The sequence below is a fragment of the Schistocerca cancellata genome, chromosome 6 (assembly GCF_023864275.1).
Source record: "Schistocerca cancellata isolate TAMUIC-IGC-003103 chromosome 6, iqSchCanc2.1, whole genome shotgun sequence".
Lineage (NCBI taxonomy): Eukaryota > Metazoa > Arthropoda > Insecta > Orthoptera > Acrididae > Schistocerca > Schistocerca cancellata.
In genome coordinates, this window is record NC_064631.1 from 434,369,188 (window position 1) to 434,386,522 (window position 17,335).

At 45.2% G+C, this 17,335-nt stretch overlaps 1 protein-coding gene across 5 annotated transcripts in view; it reads left to right on the top strand.

Annotated features, from left to right (window-relative positions):
• The window catches only part of LOC126088119 (S phase cyclin A-associated protein in the endoplasmic reticulum), a 581,441-nt gene that overhangs the window by 275,865 nt on the left and 288,241 nt on the right, over positions 1-17,335 (top strand). The window lies entirely within an intron of this gene.

Genomic DNA, 17,335 nt, shown 5'->3' on the forward strand with positions numbered 1-17,335 from the left:
TATTCCGCTTATATCCTAAAGATATGGCACCGATATCAGGCAACGTTCCATTCAATGTAGTCAGCATAACAGTCCAAACATTTGTTACTTTCGTACATCAAACACTGGTACCTACATACAAGACACCTATGGCGAGACCAAACCTATTTTATCGTAGACATATTTAATATACGTAAGTATAGCTTATGGATCGCATGCGGCCCAACTTATTTCTCAAAGACCTGAGGAGATGAAAATGAGTGAGTGCTATCTAGGAAGATCCATAAAGGCCTGTACGTTGCGATGCTTCAGATGACAGGTGCTAGGCCCATCCCGAAGACGAACCGACGCCACCCAACCATTCTCTTACACCACTGGTAACCTTCATTTCTTCCACCACTGAAGAACTGAGGTGGAAGGTGACTCACACGAGGTATGTTTGTTCAACACGGCGTCATGACGTGCTATATAGACTAGAAGTTGTGTTCTGCAGAGAGGTCCGATGTATTGGTGAATCGGATGTAGCGAATGTTAGGACAAGCACGGTGGTAATGTAGAAAACTAATAAATACCAATGTTTCGTGTGGTCTGTCGCTATCAGTACACCTGCCAGATTGAAACACATTGTATGTGCAGTTATTATTGTGGCATAGTTCTTGAAATATCACCTTTTGGTGAGGTGCCAAGTCGTGCAAATTAGTACTTGGCTATTTAAACAATTTAAGCACGTGTAATGGGAGAGCTGAGTCATTTAGAAATGAATAAATGGGCATTTACAAGTCCTGTGGTTTCTGCTTGTTTGCATCCGTTCGTTCTTGTTGAATAATCTGATCTCTGCGCGTGTCAAACTTCTATGTGTCCTTCATGTCGTGCCATACCTGCAGGACATCAGTGGAAAAAGACAGATATTATTCGGAGACTATTGACTTTGCACTGGAGTCACTTCACTGGTGTTACTTCATGAGCATTCCTTGAGCATGCGAGAGTAATATTCTGTTATCCAGAAATTGCAACATTGAATAGACCAGTAGCAAGTTCAAGTGTTTTGGGGGATGGTCATAATTAAATGAGCAAATTAATTGGTATGCAACATCCTAATGGCACCATGAATTTTGTGTGTATAATATACACTTACAATAATTATACTATGCAATGATTGGTTGATATTTAGTATTTTAATTCCCAGAGCATGGAAAGCTCGTTTTTAAGTAGTGGTTAAATCTTTTGATTGGTTTAACTTCTTTCATCGAATCTCAGCAGACTTTAGGCGAATCCCTAGATTTCACCAACGAAGACTTTTGCGAATCTGTTCTTGAAAGATATACCATAATGATTTTAATCATTAGATTTAGCAACGTTTGCAACCCGTCTTTCAAATAGAACTCGCTTTCTTCTTGTCACTCATCCTGTGCCACGAGTCTCTAGTAGGTGCAGAAGTAGGTAAAGCGTTCGTAAAACACGTACAGTGAGAGCTGGGTGGTTCGTTGAGTCTGTAATTGTCCGCCGCTGTGGCCGAGCGGTTCTGGGCGCTTCAGTCCGGAACCGCGCTGCTGCTACGGTCGCAGGTTCGAATCCTGCCTCGTGTGTGGATGTGTGTGATGTCCTTAGGTTTGTTAGGTTTAAGTAGTTCTAAGTTCTAGGGGACTGATGACCTCAGATGTGAAGCCCCATGGTACTTAGAGCCGTTTGAACCATTTGAGTTTGTAATTCCCTCCACAACAGTTTGGCGAAAGATAGACAGCCAAAGAGAGAGAGAGAGAGAGAGAGAGAGAGAGAGAGAGAGAGAGAGAGAAAATAAGCGTACCATTCACTGAGAGTTGTTTCCAGCACGTACACCAAGTATATGCTTGTTGCCAGTGCAGCGGTGTGAAACATTAGTCTTTGCTCACCGTGCGAGGGAGGTGGCGCAATGGTGAGACACTGGACTCGTATCCGGGAGGACGGTAGTTCAAATGCCCGTGCGGCCATCATAATTTAGGTTTTCTGTGATATACCTAAACTGATTAAGCTGAGTGCTGAGATGGCTATATTGCAAAGGACATGGCTATTCCCTTCCCCGTCTTTCCCGAATCCATGCTTCAGCTCAGTTTCAGGTCACCTCGTTGTCGAAGAGAAGGAGACCCAAATATTCCATCCATCTTCTGATCCTCTGGTTTTTCACCTCGAACTGCAACTGCCGAAACCCGTCAGGTGATAGTTAACTGTTATGTGTATGTTTTACAGCTGCAGTTTGTAAATCCATTTCATATTCAGCCTAGAGTGTTTCTGCGTATAAAGTAAAATAGCAACGTATTGGTGTTATAAAATGGAACTCACCTTGAATGACCACTCCAACGCTCTGATCTCAGCCCGGATTTGCAAGTTTAGAAAGAATTACAAAGGGCGATATCCCTGTCGATGCGTCAGTGACTGCATCTACCACGGGAACTCCACCCAAAACGTCTGGCATCCGTGTATCTGACAGCAAGAGTCGTGACCCCATCATAGGTGACCTCAGATGTCATGATTACTGGTTGCAGAACCAGTCAGAATGAGAATACGGACTGTATAATTTATTGCTTTGAAAGTCTGTCTGTGCCAGATTGAAAATAGTAAATAATATGTTTTTCATAAATCCTCTGGATGGTTTGATGCGGCCAGCCACGATGTTTCTCTCCTGCGCTAATCTCTTCATCTCAGTGTGGCACCTGTTCCAAAGTCCTCAATTATTTATTGTACATACTCTATCTCAGTCTTCATGTAAAATTTTACGCTTATGCTTCCTTGTAGTACTGTGCAAGTTATTCCCTGATTTCTCAAAACCTATCTTTTCTTGCTGTCCCGTCATCTAGTTAGATTTCCAGCATCCTTTTGTACTACCATATCTCAAACTCTTCGATTTACATCCCCCTCCCCACAGTCCATGATTCACTTCCAAGCAGTGCTATTGCAGTCGTATCTTTTCCGAAATTGCTCTCAAACTGAGACGTATATTTGTACTAGTACAATTAATGTTGTGAGGAATGCTCACTCTACCTGTGCTAATATGCTTCTTATGTCCTCCTTGCTTTGTCCGTCATGTATTATTTTGCTTCCGAGATAAAAGAATTCCTTCACTTCGTCCACTACGTGGTTCCCAATTTCATTGAATTTGTCTCTTATCATTTTTGCTACCCCTAAATTCTTAACGCTTTTCTTTGATATGTTGTGACTCCATATTCTATGCTTAATGAACTGTTCACCCCCATGCGATGGGTGCTTTAAATTTCATAGTTTTCACAGAAGCAGATATAATTGATAATCTTTCACCCTGACTTTTAGTGGCATTTCCTAATTTGTCTCTTTGATGTACAAGGTTGAATAATAGGGGAGAAAGAGTGTACTCTGCTTTAATTAGGGCACTTCTCTTTTCTTATTCCAATCTTATCATTCCCTCTTGGTTTCTGTACGTTTCATATATTAACTGTCTCTTCCAATGGTGTACATCTGTTATTCAGAGGATTTCAAACGTCATGCACCACGTTAAGTTGTCGAACGCTTTTTATTGGTCAGCATTCAGCAGAGCATATGGAAGTGTGTTGACTTGGAACTTAATTATTGCTGTTAAGCTTAAAGTCAGGACTGCCCCTCTGGTTGGTGGTTTCAACTTTCGTATGGGTAAACTGCCCATAATGTAACAGACTCTCAATTTTCTTTATAATTTCTTTTATATAATTCTGATCTGCGGATTGGATGCACGAACCTGTCAAGCTGATTGTACGATCGACCTCGCATTTAACTGCCATTTCTACTTTTGTGTGGACCAGTTTCTTTCGACAGTCTCACGGATTATGCGTACTAACTTGAAAAAATTGTTTGTTTGATGCTTCCTCCAATGATTTTCGAAATTCCGAAGGAATGTTATACCTCCCATCCGCCTAGTTTGATTGCAAGTCTTCCAAAATTCGTGCCACTCTGTCAAAGTTTACAGTGCACAGGTTGTAAATGATTATGACAAGCAAGACTTCAAGCATAATAAACACACCATCATAGGATCTGTCGACTTAAGAATGCGTTCGACAATGTAAAATAGTGCAAGTTCTAGAAATTTTCGGGAAAATAGAGTAAGCTAGGCCTATCGAGAGAGACGGGTAGTATGCAGTGTGTACAAAAACCACGAGGGAACACAAGTGATGAAATACCAAGAATGAAGCAGTCGAATTAAAAGTGGTGTAAGACAGGGATACAGACTTTCGCGTCTACTGTTCAATTTCTGTATCAAGAATTAATGGCGGAAATAAAAGAAAGGTGCGAGAGTGGGAATAAAATTCAAGGTGAAAGGCTATCAGTGATAAGATGTGCAGTTTACATTGCTGTCATCAGTGCAACTGAGGAAGAACCACGTGATACGTTAAATAGAATGAAGAGTAAACCGAGAGACGAAACTAATAAAGAGTATCAGAAATGAGATTTATGAAAACCTACCATAAAAATTGAGACTTACGAAGTAGAAAAAGTGAAGGAGTTTCGATATTTAGGAAGTAAAGTAACATATCAGACGAAGCAAGGACGACATAAGAAGCAGATTAGCACATGCAAAGAGCGCATTTCTGGCCAGAAGTAGTCATCTAGTGTCAGAAACTAGCCTCATTTGCAGGAAGAAATTTTTGAGAGTGCACGTATGGAACATAGCATTGTATTTTGTGAATCTTAGACGGAGCCGGCCGCTGTGACCGAGCGCTTCTAGGCGCTTCAGTTCAGAACCGCGCTGCTGCTACGGTCGCAGGTTCGAATCCTGCCTCAGGCATGGATGTGTGTGATGTCCTTAGGTTAGTTAGGTTTAAGTAGTTCTAAGTCTAGGGGACTGATGATCTCAGGTTAAGTCCCATAGTGCTTAGAGCCATTTGAACCATATACGGGGGAAAACTGGAAGAGAAGATAATCGAGGCGTTTTATATATGTGCTATAGGATGACGGTGAAAAGTAGGACGACTGATAAGAACTGAGATGGTTCTGTGCAGATTCAGCGAGGAGAGGAATATGTGGAAAAGATTGGGAAAAAGAACGGACAGGACGGTACGGTATGCGGCAAGATGTTAGGAAATAACTACTGTAGTAGTTGAGGGAGCTGTAGAGAGCAGAACTGTAGGGGAAGCCAGAGATCGGAATACAGGGTGTTTCAAACCTTTTGGGTCAAATTGAAACAGGTGATAGTGGGTCCACAATGAATTATATTGAGATGGGACCCAGTGGCCGTAAATGTATATTATGTTAAAGACATACACAGCATATAGCGCAAACAACCACGTAGCTAATAGCAATTGTTCAAAGTGACAACCGCCAGTCTGAATGCAGGTATAGCAACGGCGCATGAAGTTCTGCCGCACTCTCTCAAAGATCCCTGATGTCTCTTGTACCAGGATACAGGCAGCTTGGAACCTAGCAAGCAGGTCTTCATCCGTTTTTACGCGCCAAAGAAACTGGTATAGGCACTCGTATTCAAATAGAGAGAGATGTTTGTAACCAGGCAGAATACAGCGCTGCGATCGGCAATGCGTATATAAGAAAACAAGTGTCTGGCGCAGTTGTTAGATCGGTTACTGCTGCTACAATGGCAGGTTATTAAGACTTATGTGAGTTTGGACGTGGTTATTATAGTCGGCGCACGAACGATGGGAAACAGTGTCTCCGAGGTAGCGACGAAGTGAGGATTTTCCCGTACGGCGTACCTTGAATATCAGGAATCTGGTAAAACATCAAATGTCCGACATCGCTGCGGCCGGAGAAAGATCCTGCAAGAACGAGACCAACGACGACGGAAGAGAAGCGTTTAACGTGACAGAAGTGCAACCCTTCCTCAAATTGGTCAGCGAGCGAATCATTCAACGAAACATCATCGATATGGTCTTTCGGAGGCAAAGGCCCACTCGTGTACCCTTGGTGATTGCACGACATAAGGCTTTACCCGTCGCCTGAGCCCATCGACACCGACATAGGACTGTTGATGACTGGAAACGTATTGAGTGGTCGGATGAATCTCGTTTCAAGTTGTAGATGGAGACAACCTCATGAATGCTTGCCTCCTGCATGTTAGCAGGGGATTGTTCAAGCTGGTGGAGGCTCTGTAATAGTGTGGGGTGTGTGCGTTTGGAGTACTATGGGACGCGTGATAAATCGAGATACGACTCTGACAGATCGTGTCTGATCACCTGCATCCATTCATGTCCACTATGCATTCCGACGAACTGGAGCAGTTCCAGCAGGACAACGGAACACCCCACACGTCCAGAATTGCTACAGAGTGCCTCCAGGAACACATTTTTGAGTTTAAACACTTCCACTGGCCACTAACTCCCTAGATATGAACATTATGGAGCATATCTGGGATGCCTTCCAAAGTGTTCTTCAGAAGAGATCTCCACCCCTCGTTGTTGTTGTTGTTGTTGTTGTTGTTGTGGTCTTCAGTCCAGAGACTGGTTTGGTGGAGCTCTCCATGCTACTCTATCCTGTTCAAGCTTCTTCATTTCCAAGTAATTTCTGCATCCGACATACTTCTGAATCTGCTTAGTGTATTCATCTCTTGGTCTCCCTCTACGGTTTTTACCCTCCACGCTGCCCTCCAATACTAAATTGGTGATCCCTTGATGCCTCAGAACATGTCGTGCCAACCAATCCCTTCTTCTAGACAAATTGTTCCACAAATTCCACTTCTTCCCAATGCTGTTCAGTACCTCCTCAATAGTTACATGATTACCCATATAAGCTTCAACGTTCTTTTATAGCACCACATTTCGAAAGCTTCTATTCTCTTGTTGTCTAAACTATTTATCGTCCACGTTTTACATCCATATATGGCTACACTCCATACAAATACATTGAGAAAAGACTTCCTGACACTTAAATCTATACTCGATGTTAACAAATTTCTCTTTTCATAAACGCTTACCTAGCCATTGGCAGTCTGCATTTTATATCCTCCCAACTTCTACCATCATCAGTTACTTTGCTCCCCAAATAGTAAAACTCATCTACTACTTTAAGTGTCTCATTTCCTAATCTAATTCCCTCAGTATCATCTGATTTAGTTAGACTACATTCAGTTATCCTCGTTTTGCTGTTGTTGATATTAATCTTATAGCCTCATTTCAAGACACTGTCCATTCCGTTCAACTGCTCTTCCGGGTCCTTTGCTGTCTCTGACAGAATTACAATGTCATCAGCGAAGCTCAAAGTTTTTATTTCTTCTCCATGGATTTTAATTCCTACTCCAAGTTTTTCTTTTGTTTCCTTTACTGCTTGCTCTATGTATAGATTGAATAACATCGAGGATAGGCTACAATCCTGTCTCACTCCCTTCCCAACCACTGCTCTCCTTTCATGCTCCTCGACTTTTATAACTGCCATCTGGTTTCTGTACAAATTGTAAATAGCCCATCACTTCCTGTATTTGACCACTGCCACCTTCAGAATTTGAAAGAGAGTATTCCACCCAACATTGTCAAAAGCTTTCTCTAAGTCTACAAATGCTAGAAACGTTTGTTTGCCTTTTCTAAATCTATCTTCTAAGGTAAGTCATAGGGTCAGTATTGCCTCACGTGTTCCAACATTTCTACGGTATCCAAACTGAGCTTGCCCAAGGGCTGCTTCTACCAGTTTTTCCATTCGTCTTTAAAGAATATTTTGCAGCCGTGACTTATTAAACTGATAGTTCGGTAATTTTCACACTTTTCAACAGCTGCTTTCTTTAGTACTGGAATTATTATAGTCTTCTTCAAGTCTGAGGGTGTTTCGCCTGTCTCATACATCTTGCTCTCCAGAAGGTAGCGTTTTATCAGGGCTGGCTCTCCTAAGGCTATCAGTAGTTCTAAAGGAATGTTGTCCACTCCTGGGGCCTTGTTTTTCTTTCAGTGCTCTCTCAAATTCTTTACGCAGTATCATGTCTCCCATTTCATCTTCACCTACGTCCTCTTCCATTTCCATAATATTTCCCTTAAGTACATTGCCCTTGTATAGACCCTCTATATACTCCTTCCACCTTTCTGCTTTCCCTTCTTTGCTTAGAACTGGTTTTCCATGTACAGGTGCTTCTCTTTTCTCCAAAGGTCTCTTTAATTTTCCTGTAGGCAGGATCTATCTTACACCTAGTGATACATGCCTCTAAATCTTTACATTTGTCCTCTAGCCATCCCTGCTTAGCTGTTTTGCACCTCTTGTCGATCTCATTTTTGAGTCGTTTGTATTCGTTTTTACCTGCTTCATTTACTGGATTTTTATATTTTCTCCTTCCATCAGTTAAATTCAATATCTGTTCTATTACCCAAGGATTTCTACTAGCCCTCGTCTCTTTACCTACTTGATCCCCTGCTGCCTTCACTATTTCATCTCTCAAATCTACGCACTCTTCTTCTACTGTATTTATTTCCCCTGTTCTTGTCAGTCGTTCCCAAATGCTCTCTCTGAAACTCTCTACAATCTCCGGTTCTTTCAGTTTATCCAGGCCCGATCTCCTTATATTCCCACCTTTTTGCAGTTTCTTCAGTTTTAATCTACATTTTATAACCAATAGATTGTGGTCAGAATGCACATCTGCCAATGGAAATGTCTTAAAATTTAAAACCGTGTTCCTAAATATCAGTCTTACCATTATATAATATATCTAAAACCTTCCAATGTGTCCAGGCCTCTTCCACGTATACAGCCTTCTTTCATGATTTTTAAACCAAGTGTTAGCTATAATTAAATTATGCTGTGTGCAAAATTCTACCAGGTGGCTTCCTCTTTCATTCCTTAGCCGCATTCCACATTCACCTACTACTTTTCCTTCTCTTCCTTTTCCTACTATGGAATTCCAGTCCCCCAGACTATTAAATTTTCGTCTCCCTTCACTGTCTGAATAATTTCTTTTGTCTCATCATACATTTCCTCAATCTGTTCGTCGTCCGCGGTGCTGGTTAGCATATAAACTTGTAATACTGTGGTAGGCGTGGGCGTCGTCTCTATCTTGGCTACAATAATGCGTTCACTATGCTGTTCGTAGTAGCTTACCCGCGCTCCTATTTTTTTTATTCATTATTAAACCTACTCCTGCATTACCCCTGTTTGATTTTGTGTTTATAACCCTGTATTCACCTGACCAGAAATCTTGTTCCTCCTGCCATCGAACTTCACAAATCGCCACTATATCTAACTTTAACCTATCCATTTCCCTTTTTAAATTTTCTAACCTACCTGCCCGATTAAGGGACCTGACGAATGTCAGTTTTGTTTCTCCTGATCACGACGTTCTCCTGAGTAGTCCCCGCCCGGAGATCCGAATGGGGGACTATTTTCCCTCCGGAATAGAAGGTGCATGCCCTTGGGAAAAATTACGGCTGTAATTTCCCCTTGCTTTCAGCCGTTCGCAGTACTATCACAGCAATGTCGTTTTGGTTAATGTTACAAGACCAGATCAGTCAATCATCCAGACTGTTGTCCCTCCAACTACTGAAAAGCCTGCTGCCCCTCTTCGGGAACCACATGTTTGTCTCCGTTGTGGTTGCACGTACGGTATTATCGCTGAGGCACGCAAGCCTCCCCACCAACGGCAAGGGACATCGTTCATGGGGGGAGTTACCGCTCGTAGTCTTACATATTTATGGACAGCCCTGCAGGATTCATGGTGTCAGTTCCTTCCAGCACTACTTCAGACATTTTCGAGTCCATACTACGTCGTATTGTAGCACTTCCGCGTGCTCGCGGCGGCCCTACACGATATTAGGCTGGTGTACCAGTTTCTTTGGCTCTTCTAACAACGGAACCTCCCTATCACACCCCCCTCAGATTTAGTTATAAGTTGGCGCAGTGGATAGGCCTTGAAAAACTGAACACAGATCATTCGGGAAAACATGAAGAAATTGTGTGGAACTATGAAAAAAAATAAGCAAAATATACAAACTGAGTAGTCCATGCGCAAGATAAGCAACATCAAGGAGAGTGTGAGCTCAGAAGCGCCGTAGTCCCGTGGTTAGCGTGAGCAGCTGCGGAACGAGAGGTCCTTGGTTAAGTCTTCCCTCGAGTGAAAAGTTTACTTTGTTTATTTTCGCAAAGTCATGATCTGTCCGTTCGTTCATTATCGTCTCTGTTCACTGTAATAAGTTTAGTGTCTGTGTTTTGCGACCGCGCCGCAAAACCGTGCGATTAGTAGACGAAAGGACGTGCCTCTCCAATGGGAACCGAAAACATTTGATCGCAAGGTCATAGGTCAACAGATTCCTCAACAGGTAAACACGTCTGATATATTCTATACGACACTGGTGACGGCATGTGTACCGAGCGAGGTGGCGCAGTGGTAGCACACTGGACTCGCATTCGGGAGGACGACGGTTCAATCCCGTCTCCGGCCATCCTGATTTAGGTTTTCCGTGATTTCCCTAAATCGCTTCAGGCAAATGCCGGGATGGTTCCTTTGAAAGGGCACGGCCGATTTCCTTCCCCGTCCTTCCCTCACCCGAGCTTGCGCTCCGTCTCTAATGACCTCGTTGTCGACGGGACGTTAAACACTAATATCCTCCTCCTCCTCCACGGCATGTGTGTCACATGATAGGAATATGTTGTCGACTCACCTAACTTGTACACTTGGCGAATGGGTAAAAATATTCTTCTACCTTGCCCGATTTAGGTTTTCTTGTGCATGTGATAATCACTCCCAAAAAAGTTATCGCATCGGACGGACGGACGGACAGAAAATAATTGTCTGAAAATAAAAAATTAAACTTTTCACCCGAGGGAAGACTTGAACCAAGGACCTCTCATTCCGAAGCTGCTCACGCTAACCACGGAACCACGGCTCGTACTAGCCTTTTTGTTGCCTATCTTGCGCATGGACTACTCAGTTTGTATATTTTGCATATTTTTTTCATAGTTGCACACAACTTCTTCCTGTTTTCTTGATTGATCTGTGTTCAGTTTTTCAAGGCCTATCCACTGTGCCAACTTATAACTAAATCTGAGAGGGGTGGGATGGGGAGGTTCCCTTGTAAGTATAACTGATGGCGTTGGGTACCAGTGCTGCTCTGAAATGAAATGATACGGTTGGAACAGGAGAGGAATTCGGCGGAACGCATCAAACCACTTAGACAACTGATAAAATACTAGGCCAGCAGACGACTGCTGTGGAGGTACTGGGTGTGCGCTGGCAGCGACATATAAGGTCCAAGAACTGCGGCGGCCAAACAGCGCTACCGGCAGACGCTAAGCAAAGTGAAGCCGAGCGGAGCGTGTTAGGCTGGTGCGCGCGTGTGTTCCCTGGACATACCTGGGCGGCCTCTGGCGCGTATTTGACAACACGGGCGGCCGCGTCTGTCTGCCGGTAACGCGATCCGGGCACAGCCGCGCCGCCGGCTGCCGTCGCGAGGCGGCCTCAGTCGCTGCGGCGCGGGCGTCCGCCGCTTGTTGATCCTCCTTTCACTGGCACGGCATGGCGGCCGGGCGCCTTAAAACGTTTGCACAGCTCTCGAGGTGGGCCGCGAGCGCGGCGCGCACAGCCGAACCGCAGCGCACCGCACCGCAGCGCGCCGCGCTGCCCTGCCCTGCTCTGCTCAGATTGCTTGCTTGCCTGCCTCCCTGCCTTTGCGCTTGCTTCACACAAGAGTTAGCGGCTGCAGCGGTTTTTCTGCGCCTTCCACGAGGCGCGACTGCACCGTTAGGGCCGGTCTGAAATCCAAGGCGCGGAGAGAGGGGAGAGAGAGAGAGAGAGAGAGAGAGAGAGAGAGAGAGAGAGAGAGAGAGCGCATAATAAACAAGATTTCACATCTTGAGTGAAATGCCTTCAATCTTCCCTTAGACAGTCGAAAAAGAACATGTAGACCAATGATGCGACGTTCCGCAGAGGAGTGGGAATGGAGGAGGAAAAATTGCTCAGTAGACCGTTAGCCTTATATCGTTTCCAAAGCCGAGTTGTCTCCGAAGTCGAGTATGAAAGGGAAACTGCTTCAGTACCTCACCTACCACAAAATTGGTGAAACGGGAAATTCTCCAGTACACTGACGAATTGCTTTTAGATTCACAACGCTTCTAAGTATAATCTGAAAAGGGTCTATTCGAGCAACTGCAGTTACTTAACATTATTTGAAAAAAAAAAAAAAAAACCCTCGATAATACTTGTCTCCTCGATATATTTATGTAATAGCGGAAAACATTTTTGTTCTTCTTTCTGTTCTCTCTCTCTCACACAATTTTTATTGTTGTAAGTTCTTAGTTACTGTCATTAGTTTCTTTTCTATAATGTTCGGTGGTGCGTAGTTTTAAAAGGTTAGTTATAATGGATAAATACATAATTCACTGTCCAGTCACATTAATGTGACTACCTGTCAAGTGGTGAGCGTGACGGAATGTCATACCTAAGGGCCCGAGTTCGATTCTGGGCTGGGTCGAGGATTTTCTCCGCTCAGGGACTGGGTGTTGTGTTGTCCTAATCATCAGCATTTCATCCCAGTCGACGCGCAAGTCACCGAAGTGGCGTCATATCGAAAGACTTGCACCCGGCGACGGAGGCCCTAGGCGCACGACATTATTTTACCCGTCAAAAGGCTGAATCGCCACCTTTTCCAGCGCGAAACGTGCATGAAGAGAATCAATGTGTCCTGTACGACTTTCTACACAATTATATGAAGAGGTGGGCTGCAGAGTGGTGCGGCTACTGTCGTCGTAGGAAAGCTGGACAGGGGCAGATATGATTAGCGAATGAGACAACACAGTACTCAGAAGATTTACTTAACTTGTATTTTACCAAGCGAACGAAGACACATTAGAAATAATGCGACAAGGACTAGACACTCTGTACTGAAGCACGAACGATGAAGTTGGTGCCATGACTAGGCGGTGTCTGCATAGCCACCCCAGCAAAATGGCTCCTAGGGCAAGTGGAGTGAGCAGCTGCCGCCGGCCATCTTATATTTTGCAGCAGAGGGCGCTCGTAGTACAGAACCACTGGAGATGTGGCTCAGTGGACACACACCATTGGGTCCGCCAGATCCCGCACAACTGCTGTCGGTGTCAGACAGAAACTTGCCATTACGTTACCAACTGTAGAACACTGGGGGGATGGTACTGATATGCGATACCACACAATAAGGTTCTGGAAGATGCCGACAGGGATGTGGAGCTATGCTTAGTGCCGTGACCAGGTACGCTAGATTTCTCTCCATAGTGCACACTGCCCGATTGAGATGTCTACACAGATTCTCGATTGGGTTTAAATCTGAGGAGTTTGTTGGCCAGAAGTGTACCGTAAACACATCTTGGTGCACTTCGAACCATAAACGTACACTGCAATCCTTGTAACACAGTGCATTATCCTGTTGGTAGATGTCATCGTGTCGAGGAAAAACAAACTTCATGTAGGGATGACCATGGTCCCCAAGGATAGATGCATAGTTGTGTTGATGCACTGTGGCTTCCAGAATAACGAGATTACATAGAGAATGCCACGAAACCATTCCCCAGACCATGACGTTCCCTCCTTATTTGCTTTCAGGCATTTCACACTGTACACGTCATCAGTGTCCGATTAAGTGTAAGACGCGATTCATCTGGAAATGCCACCTTTTGCCACTCATTGGACGTCCAGTCGCGGTATTGCCGTACAAATTCCAGCCTTCGTCGCCGATGAACAGCAATCAGCAGGGTGCATGAACCAGGCGCCTGGTGTGGAGGTCCATACACATCAGTGTTTGCTGAACGATCGATGAGAACACACTGTTGGTAGCCCCTTCTTTCATCTGGGCGGTCAGTTCCACAACTATTGCACATCGATTCGCCTGTACACATCTCCACATCCGTCGTTCACCCACATCATCTATGGCCATTGGCGCATCACGCTTGCCTCTGCGCTGGTTTTGGATAACGCCATTTTCCCATGCACGGAATACTTTAACCACGTTGGCACACTAACAGTTTACAAACTTAGCCGTTTCGGAAATGCTTCCACCCTTTGCCCGAAAGCCATTGATCATGCTCTCTTGGACGTCAGAGAAACGGCTGTTTCCTGATTACGACAACGATTGCACTGTTTTTCGCGTCCTCCTGTCACGCCTTACATACCATTCACTCTAGTGTTGCCGTTTGCTGTCTGTGAGTGACTATTGTGTGCTGACGTCTGTTTGTGTGCTGACGTCGAACAGAGGCGGTGGTCATATTAATGCGAATGGATCGTTTAGTTAGCTTATAGAAGAAAGAAGTGTAACACACGCTCACTGCCGGAATGGTCGTCCGCCCGGTAGAAGGAGTTAAGGTCTGAAATGTATTTTTTTGTTTTACATGCTTCAAAACGTAATGTATAAAAAAAGATCCGTCTAGTTATTAGGGGATGTCTGCCTGCCTATCCATCTGGTCATCGTCTTCTTCCATCTATCTTCTACCATATCCCTATCTATCTACCGACTTACGTATCTGTCTATAAATACACTCCTGGAAATTGAAATAAGAACACCGTGAATTCATTGTCCCAGGAAGGGGAAACTTTATTGACACATTCCTGGGGTCAGATACGTCACATGATCACACTGACAGAACCACAGGCACATAGACACAGGCAACAGAGCATGCACAATGTCGGCACTAGTACAGTGTATATCCACCTTTCGCAGCAATGCAGGCTGCTATTTTCCCATGGAGACGATCGTAGAGATGCTGGATGTAGTCCTGTGGAACGGCTTGCCATGCCGTTTCCATCTGGCGCCTCAGTTGGACCAGCGTTCGTGCTGGACGTGCAGACCGCGTGAGACGACGCTTCATCCAGTCCCAAACATGCTCAATGGGGGACAGATCCGGAGATCTTGCTGGCCAGGGTAGTTGACTTACACCTTCTAGAGCACGTTGGGTGGCACGGGATACATGCGGACGTGCATTGTCCTGTTGGAACAGCAAGTTCCCTTGCCGGTCTAGGAATGGTAGAACGATGGGTTCGATGACGGTTTGGATGTACCGTGCACTATTCAGTGTCCCCTCGACGATCACCAGTGGTGTACGGCCAGTGTAGGAGATCGCTCCCCACACCATGATGCCGGGTGTTGGCCCTGTGTGCCTCGGTCGTATGCAGTCCTGATTGTGGCGCTCACCTGCACGGCGCCAAACACGCATACGACCATCATTGGCACCAAGGCAGAAGCGACTCTCATCGCTGAAGACGACACGTCTCCATTCGTCCCTCCATTCACGCCTGTCGCGACACCACTGGAGGCGGGCTGCACGATGTTGGGGCGTGAGCGGAAGACGGCCTAACGGTGTGCGGGACCGTAGCCCAGCTTCATGGAGACGGTTGCGAATGGTCCTCGCCGATACCCCAGGAGCAACAGTGTCCCTAATTTGCTGGGAAGTGGCGGTGCGGTCCCCTACGGCACTGCGCAGGATCCTACGGTCTTGGCGTGCATCCGTGCGTCGCTGCGGTCCGGTCCCAGGTCGACGGGCACGTGCACCTTCCGCCGACCACTGGCGACAACATCGATGTACTGTGGAGACCTCACGCCCCACGTGTTGAGCAATTCGGTGGTACGTCCACCCGGCCTCCCGCATGCCCACTATACGCCCTCGCTCAAAGTCCGTCAACTGCACATACGGTTCACGTCCACGCTGTCGCGGCATGCTACCAGTGTTAAAGACTGCGATGGAGCTCCGTATGCCACGGCAAACTGGCTGACACTGACGGCGGCGGTGCACAAATGCTGCGCAGCTAGCGCCATTCGACGGCCAACAGCGCGGTTCCTGGTGTGTCCGCTGTGCCGTGCGTGTGATCATTGCTTGTACAGCCCTCTCGCAGTGTCCGGAGCAAGTATGGTGGGTCTGGCACACCGGTGTCAATGTGTTCTTTTTTCCATTTCCAGGAGTGTATATAGATTGAAGTCCCTTGCCGTAGTTCTGTGTTCATGTTCAGGCTAATCTCAGGAACTACTGTAGGGATTTTGATATGGGTTCCACTGATGGGTAGGCTAATTTACAAGGAAGGCTTGTGTATATAATTTGTAAAAGTTTTCGTCAAATTGTCTGAACTATGATGAAGTCTACTGCCACTATATAAACTATGCTTCATATGCTTGATACAAGTGTTGCGTTTCAGAGGGTGCTTCGTACTAATATTACTTGATAGAGGGTACTTCGTACGTATGTTGCTTCGCAGAGGGTGCTCCGTAGCGATGTTACGTTGGGAAAAGCAGGAAAAATCTGTCAGAAAATGTAACTGGTACCGGTCTGGAGCTGGAGTTCGCCGGCTGGCAGGTTACCATAGCTCGTGGCGAATCTGTTGCGGTTAGGCATACCATGCCTTATTGGCGCTGCAGACGGGCGGCCCAGATGTGCAGACTAGATTTCACTCTAGTATAAATAACGTTAGTACCTCGTGAGAACTTCCCTGGCGTGTGCTGCTGCACTCCAAGGAACTTTCCTGGTGTGTGCTACTTGATCCATTTAAGTTACATGAAAATGATGGTATTTATTTTAATAGCTTTACGCAATGATCCGTCATAAAATTACCGCCGCCAGACAGGTCGACTGGCTGTAGGTACATATTGTACATATTGGTAAGCGTGTTAAGCTGGAGAAAGATACTAGTAATTTAGTATACTGAAACGTTGCTTTCGTCTGTCCTTGAAGCTTCCGTGGCGATTCTGCGCTCTGCTAGAAATGTAAAATCAATTTGTATAAGAGTCGCCATCTCGCATTGACCCACGAGACAGGGTTAAAATTCTGGTAACTCCAAATTCAGTAATTAAAGTCCCTGTAGTAATCTAACCACCTTCATAAAGATTCAGAGGTCAAACCGCTGGTGGAGGAGGGGGGCATTAAGAAAACAGCGGTGTTTGAAGTTTGTCTACTCCTGCTGTTCCTCAGGGCGCTCGTATCTTCTAATCTAAATTGCGTTTGTTGTATGGTCTGTTACGAATGGATGGATTAACACATACTGGACCTTAGATAGTTCCGAATGGCCCACATCGATTCAATATCACGTTCCAATTAGGTAGCCCACAGCTCTATAACGTTATAGCTCCACTGCAATATAAATCTAAACCTTAATATAGTATCGGCACATACCGAGAAGTGTTACCGTTGCATTATAACAGAATCTCTAATATGTGCAGTCTACAGTCTTTTGGTGCCTGTGTGTTGCTCCAATTTCACTTTTGGTACAGAGTAATACACAAGACTTCCTCTTTTAACAGATGGTTATGTTGTATTCCAGCTTTCAATATTAGTTAGTAACGGGAATCTTTGCTTGTCCATTAAGTTCGGTGTCAGACATTACACAAACGAACCAGTGAACTGATGGTTCTGTGGACCTATTTAGTTCGCTGTGACGTCATCAGCGTTGTCACCTGCACGCTCCTTACTGGATGGTGCAAATCGCTATTCGAAATCGTGACACCGAATC